Raw genomic sequence first — 7,574 nt, 5'->3', positions numbered from 1 at the left:
ATTTGCAGCACTGATTGCAATAACAAAATGTCTCTGATCACCATGCCACTTGTACTGTGGATGCATGTCTTTGCTTTCTCCAGTTTCATATCTGAAATAAAGCAACTGGAGTTCTTCATGACAGTGGTGGCCCATTATTGTAAAGGCGCAGATCAGCATGCACCCAGTGCACCTGCTAGAAAAGTATTGCTGCTTTTAGGTGATTTTGATACTTCGGCATTGCTTCATGCGTTGCTTCATGTCTTTGCAGTGTTGTTGCATTTTTGTTAGCTACTGCAGGAATGAGAAAAAATGTCCCCTTGAGCAGCGTCTCTCAGGGCCTTTTTTGCAAGTAGTTTGCAAACGCAGCGCAATTAGAAAAACAGATCCTCCTATAGAAAAACAGATCCTATTGGAATGTCACATCAGTGCATGGGCGATGGCAGGATGTTGTTTTTTTATCTTATGGAGCCAAACTTGCTCATCCCAGTAGGGGGGGGGGTGCATTTGTCCAGACGCCATGCTGGCAGAGGCACTGATGCCATGAGCCAGCACTCCTGCCAGCCAGATCAAGATCTTGGATTACTATAGATAACACATGTAGGTATTTGTGTTGGGGGCAAAAATGTTTGTGGTGATTATTTGATAAAGTTGGTGAATTTTGCCTTAATGCTTTTATTTGCTCAGACGCTGCATGGATGCTTGAAGATGGTACTTGCTAATCTATACTTTCTGTATTCTGAAGGTGAAACGCAGTAAAAAAAAACTGCTCCTTCTCGGACAAGACTCCCATGGCCTGAAAGTTCGGGTGATGAGCTTATTGAGAGATGGTTGCTAAGGAAGGAGCAAGAAAATAGCAAGTCCCTGCGAAGAAAGGTCAGAAAGCTGGAGGAGAAGCTGAAATGGTTGAAGATCAAGATAGCCGCCTCCAGGATTTGCTGCACAAGAAATTTGGCAAGTTATAAACACTTTTCTTTTGAAATTTAAGCGAAATGATTTGTTTTTAAGTTTTAAATGCAGTGATGTAAGCGCAGAATTATAAGAATTCTGTTTTATATGTGCTGCTGACAGTAATCTGCATTATATATAGCTGGGTGTACGTCTCTGTAACATGCTATAATAGCCTGTCATTTCCTAACCATTAATTTTAATGTGTTCAATTTTGGACAGGCCAAAATACTATTTGTGCTTGGAGTCTTGTTTCAAACTTAGTTGTCATTTTGCCTGTAGCAAGCAATGTTTTCTAACAAAAATGTCAGAAATCGACAAAGATGTTTAGTTACACCGGAAGACACCAGAGACATAGTCACCGCTGGGCACCATCTCTGTTCACCGACCTTGAGTGTAGCCAGCAACTTTGGTGAATCAGTGATATTAGCTGTGGGAATAAGTTCTCTATTGGCATCATCGCAGTCAGTTATTACTGTACTTGGTTGAAAAAATCCACTGTGCTAAAAAACACCACGACTATACACTCTAAACATAGATCATACCTTATAAGCACAACTCTCTCATAACATAAAGAATGTCGCCAATTGTTATGAGATTACAGTGGTTTGTTCTGCACCCTTCAAATTGTCCAGATTTGCCTGTGTACAGAAAAAAATTGCTTTGTCCCAGAGTATTGGCCCATTTCAGTTTACTATTAGGCACAGATCATGGCACGTCCCCTGCATGTGCGGTTGTGTATGAGTTCCATTTATCTTGCAGTAAGGTGTACGTTGGCCAGATGGGCCGATGTATAAATGTATGTCTGAAGGAGCATTTGGAGGCCATATTGTCCGACACTTACTTGCACGTGGCTGTGCATTGCAGGAAATGCAACGAAGGAAAAAATAAGAATGGTAATAAAGATAGACAAGGCTGCTATCCGCAGTTCTCACAAACTAGCATTCTTTTCCATCATTGAGATAGGCTAACATGAGAACTTAAGAAGGCCTACTGCATCAGGAAAAAAGGTGCTAGATGCATCACCCAGCCTTTGTCTCCCTAGCAGAGTGTGCATTTTTATACCTAGATAAAATTTGAAATGTAGTCTTTTTTTTTACTGTCTGGTGGTTCTGCGCAGGTGCATCTGTTTGTTTCTCTGAATATATATCTCATCTGTTTAGTCAAATAACCATAGTTGTGAGTCTGCGCTTGTCCTGTTTTTTAAGCGTTTAGACGTCATCTTTTTTAGTGCAATAGATTTTTTCAACCATGTCTATATACCAACTCGCCCAACTTTCTACCTTATTACTGTACTTGTATTCACCTTGCAGCTGTTCTAGGCAATATGATTTCTTATTGTAGGCATCGATTTACTTGTGTTCCTGCAGCATATAAACTGTTGTATCTACATTTTGAAAGTATAATACATGCAGAAATTGTGAGATGAATAAGGGTAGTAACTGCTTTCAATGATACTGATTCACACAGCCTAAAGCCTAAGCCTCTGGTTTGTCCATTCAGCACAAGAGGTGCCGGCGGCACCCAAGATCACTTTGCACATTTGGAGCGAACACAGATGATGCCTAGCAGTGGCGCTGTCTCTGTTGTCTTATGGTGTAAATGTAGATGTTGATGTCACTGGAGGGGGCTGTATTGCAAGAGAGAGTATGAATATCTAAATAGTACTAGGTACTGTTGAAGTATGTGTGCTGCATTGCAAATTACGTACTCTTACGGCACACTTCGAAACTACAACTGCCATTGTGTACTAAAAATGCACTCTTTAGTTGTATTTCATATCTTTTTGTACAGAAATTTGTGACAGTTGTGTGTACGGAATAGGATAGAATGTAGCACTGGATAAAGGGGGGGGGGGGGGGCTAAGGATGCTGAAGCACAGAACCTTATCTCCGATGATGTGAGAAGGGAGCCCGAACCACAAAGTATTGAACGTTGAGCGACAGGTATGAAGAGAGAAAATCAGAATGAAGAGATGGGGCCCCCACCTGATCTTACTTTGTTTAGCTTTTGCCTTTGTCAGACCTTGTCGAGCTGCAAAAACAGAAATTCCCCTTCACTCGGGAGGTCTTTTTCTAAAAATAATCCATCACTCTCGTGCCAATCACAGTAATCACACCTTGTTTTTTTTGTTTTTTGGTTTGGTGTCGGGTAAAATGAAATGGGGTATTTACAGAAGTATAATATGGAAGTGATAGGAGGGACTTCCAAATTGGGGGGGGGGGGGGAGGTGGCATGCACTCTAGCCTAGGGCCCTTATTTCTGTTAATCCAGCTCCGAGAATGTTGCAAGCTGTGATGGCTGAAATTTGCATGGCCTGCTGATCCACTTTCCAATTTTAAAACATGAAACTGAAACAATTGCAAAAATCACTGAATTTGTGCAATCAGCACTGTTAAAACTAATGCAGGATATGTTGCAGGGCTAGTTAGTGGTTGTCGAGCATTATGGTATTGCAGTGCTGGCAGACGAGGACAAATGGACGAGATACACTTACACAAATGCGCTGAACTTTCAACATGATTTTGGATGTTTTGATTCGCGCTTTACATTTGACAGAAGGGCATCAACGTGCAAACGCGCCTACAAAGTAGATATAATCTCAGTAGCCACATGTTTCTTTTTTCATGAAAAATCTGGAAGAAAAGTTGAAGGCCAGGGCACAAAAACCAACATCGCACAAAAAATGCGAACGGGGCCGAAGCCCGAAGTGAAGGCAGCTTTTGATGCAAAAACTCGCAAGTGGCAAGTTAGCCACATGACCAGTTGTCATGTGGTTGTGGAATTTTTAGAGAGGTGACCACTTTCCAGTTTAGAATTCCCAATGGCATCATAGGTTTCCTCCTTTGAAATCAATGACTGTGGCGAAATTTGTCAAATCACACCTTGTCATAGTCAATGCTGCAATTAAAACATAGTTTTTTTTTAGTTTCCTTTATATTTTTACTTTTGTCCCTGGTGCAGTGTATATTTAAACATTTAGTGTTTCCTGCAAGATATTACATGAAATGAAGAGCTGGAGCAGCAATAGTTGAGTTAATCTGAGAAAGTAGGAGCCTGGGTGCAAGCAAAAAAATGAAGACATAGTAGATGCTTGGGCATGCTGGTTAGACATTGGTGCAGTGCATTTACGCCCAGATGTCTGTGTCTCCTCTCGTCCTCGTCGTGAATGCGCTGCACTGATAATAAAAAAAGCATCAAGCTAGGTCAGATGAACTCATTGATGAAGAGAAAGTTTATTCATGATGTCAGTAAACTGCAGCTCACTGGAAAAGAGAAAACAGGAACATGCCCATGTCTACTACTCATGACCTCAAGCTTCTGGCACACACACTGACTTAACTTTGCAGGGCATAGACGTGATCGAGCTTGTCTACAAAGCAAAGGAAGTGACATTTTACAGCAGGTTTCAGTCTGTGTTCTCATTGAAGCAATACTGCATAAGAATAAAAGCAAGTAACAAGCACATTGCCCTAGACAATGCAGTTGAATGCTAGGATTTGTTCCACAGCATAATACTGTGGTGCTGTAAATGTGGCCCATAAATTACTTCAAGGACATTGCCTGCTCAGCTGAAGTGATGGCCATGCATAGATGGTCTGTGCTTTGGCTTCCTAACTAAGCAGACTGCAGTTGCAAGTGAAACTATCATGTACCATTTTGATTTCAACTATGTGTACACAATGCTTTCAACCAATTTTTATTCAGCTGTCAAAATGACTCCTCTTCAGAGTATCAATGAAAATAGACGAATGCTCCTTTTGTTGCATCCAGTGTGCATGCACTTCACACTTTTAGTGTTGCTTCTGACATCCAGATATGAGCTTTGTGCCATAATTGCTGTATAGTAGCTGCAAACATGACAAAGCTTGTGAGATCACTGGGCTGTGCCAGCTTTGCTGTAAAATTGATGCTGATAGGAAGTCCATATCATCATTCTTTGTCAATCTGCTATCACTTTCCGTAGACAGTGCCAAACTTTGAAGCATTAAAACAGTTTTGCTGAGCAGAACGTTCTATCACTAATAGTTCTTCAGTGTGGGACTTGCAGTGTGTGACTTCCTTCAGTGTTTCTGCTATACAAGCTTTCCAAGCAACTTGAGCTAGGATTTCAACAAGGTTATTTTGCCCTTACCTGATTATATTTGCTTACCTCCTACATTATTCCCTGCAGCCCCCAAGTGAGATATACAAGGCTTTATAAGAACTTCAGAAAACACCTATTAAATTGTTTCTTGCACGGTATGCCTCACAAACTTATTTTTTTTTTGCATTTTAAAGCCTATAAAATATGAAAGAAAAGGTCACTTGATTGGGCACTTGAGCTTTGCTGTTATGCAGCTGTCGAGAATATGTAATGAGTGGGCAAGGTTGGCAGCAGTACGACTGTAGGCATGGTGACGCAACAGTGTTGTATATATTTGTATCTCTAGCCTGTGTCATGTGAAGGTGCAAATGCATGCTGCAATGACTGACCATTGCTGACTACAAAAAAAGAGCATTTTCATTCTCCTTTGAAATGCTCGGTCAGGAACATTCATTGTGCCATTGTGCAGTAAAAAGCAGGAATCCCAGTCAGTCACTGCATGCTTGAGAGCAGCACAGGAGCTTGGCATAAGCATCTGGTCACATGGCTTTTGTTTCTCATATTCTGTGAATTTTAGAACGCAAGAAAGTACTGCATGAGAAATATAATATAGGAAACAATTTAATGATTGGTTTTCACTGGCACTATACAAGTTTGCATATCCCACTCTGGTTCTGCAGCAAATATTTACAACTTTCAGTAATTAAGCTTACATAGTAAGTCAGTTAATGGGGAATTAAAAATTACCCTAAGTTACAGTAGTCTATGTCAACATGAAACATCCAGTACAGTTGTCTCTGAAGTGCCTTTTGATTTTAAATCTTGGCTGTAGTTGTGCATGTTATGCATACCCACTGCTCAACGACTACTATAGTTTACCATATTGCCACTGTGCATCTGCATGGCTTTTAAAACTATTAGTGAGCATTACGGCTGACAACGGTATAAGAGAAAAAAAAAAGATTTGGAAAAAAAAAAAGATAAGTTGGAATCTGGTGGAAGTATTCCAGATGGCCTATTCCAGTGTTTCTCAAATGGGGGTCCGCAAAATATTTTGAGGGTCTGCGAACACACATCTCCCCCCCCAAAAAGAAAGTTTATGCAATAGATCTGTGCTCTGGCCTGGCAAGACAGCTTTGCAGGGTTAAAAGCATGGAGGTTCAAAGCCAACTAGTTTCTCAAAGGCAAAGACACAGGAGAGGAGTATGGAAATTGAGAGTCTGCGTATGAGAGAGGGATTTTTGTTGATGCAGGCATTGGTTAAACTCGAGCTCTTGCTGCACTGCTGGATGGGCTGCAGGCAAAACATTTGGGGTGGGAGAGTGAGCAGTGCAGTGTTGGAAGGAGTTCAGTCCTTTCCAGCAGCATACATACTGACATGCTGCCTCTGTCTATGTCCTCTGCAGCTGTGGCCCACTGGCTTATCAAGTGCACATTTTTAGAGGTCACTTTAGTATGGACCCTATCCCAGTTTGATCTCTTGGAACTGCAGCAACAACAGTCCTCTCAAGAATCCCTACCCCCCTCTACAGTCAACTTTCAGTGGTTCACAAGAGGTCTCCAACCCATCCATTGCCGATAACCACTGATCTATTCATTAAGCTGTTTGCTACTTATACAGATCCCTTCCGTTTCTAGCTCTTTAGGAAACAGTGCGAACAATGCACTGAAAATATGCAAACAAAAGAGTAGTAAGGATGGCTTTTCTTTATGGCTGTAGAAATCGTATAGCTAACCTTATCCATTTTAAAAGGATTGTCTTTTTTGTTCATCTTTCATGTCTACTGTGGCCCATCTATAAATAAACATGTGTGAATTCAGATTTCAGTTTGTTGTTTCACTGCTTTTCCTTTCCTTGTAGGTGTTGAATGCACCTGGGGACAAGGTACCTGTACTGGCAACAGCAAACTGCCAGGTAGGGGAATCGCATATGCTTTCAACTCCTATGCTTGCAAAACTACCTAACAAAGTCATAACACCCAGGTTAACTTATAACTCTTTTTAATGTGCACTGCTTCACTTTGTTTCATGTTTCTTGCTATGCCATCCCACTTAAAAACTGTAAAGAATTTGCCAAGAAATCTATGTGTTCATTCATTCATGTTTTTACTATTGCTTGCACATCAGAGTTGTAAGGGTGGCTTTTCTTCGTGGCTGTAGACAACACATAGCTAACATCAAAACCAAGAGCAATATCTTTTTTTGTTCATTTTACCTTTCTACTGTGGCCCATCTATAAACATGTGTGACTTCGGATTCAGTTTGGTACGTGTTTCACTGGTTTTTCTTTCCTTGTAGGTTTCGAATGTGCCTGGGACCAGGTACCTGTACAGGCAACAGTAAACGACCAGGTAGGGGAATTGCATATGTTTACCACTCTTATACTTGTCCAACTGTGCAGACAGAAATACGTAAGGAGGACACCATAAGACCCAGAAAAACACCTTTTAACATTTGTTTTGTGTTTCTTGCTATGCCATCTCACTTAAAAACTGGGAAAGAAAGGTCAAGAAGTCTATGTATTCATTCTTGTTTTTACTGTTGCTTATTACCATGTGCT

The 7,574-nt window shown here is 40.9% G+C and overlaps 1 long non-coding RNA gene across 1 annotated transcript; it reads left to right on the top strand.

Annotated features, from left to right (window-relative positions):
• The first annotated feature begins 773 nt into the window (after positions 1–773).
• Positions 774–7,367, top strand: LOC146183964 (uncharacterized). The gene is made up of 3 exons (XR_014708527.1): positions 774–933; positions 6,876–6,929; positions 7,313–7,367. It is a non-coding gene; the product is annotated as an uncharacterized LOC146183964 (long non-coding RNA).
• Positions 7,368–7,574: the final 207 nt, after the last annotated feature.

This window comes from Amblyomma maculatum, chromosome 7 (genome assembly GCF_055883805.1).
Source record: "Amblyomma maculatum isolate TAMU_Amacu chromosome 7, ASM5588380v1, whole genome shotgun sequence".
NCBI lineage: Eukaryota > Metazoa > Arthropoda > Arachnida > Ixodida > Ixodidae > Amblyomma > Amblyomma maculatum.
The sequence above is the reverse complement of the archived record's forward strand: the minus strand, read 5'-3'. Positions and strand labels throughout refer to the sequence as shown.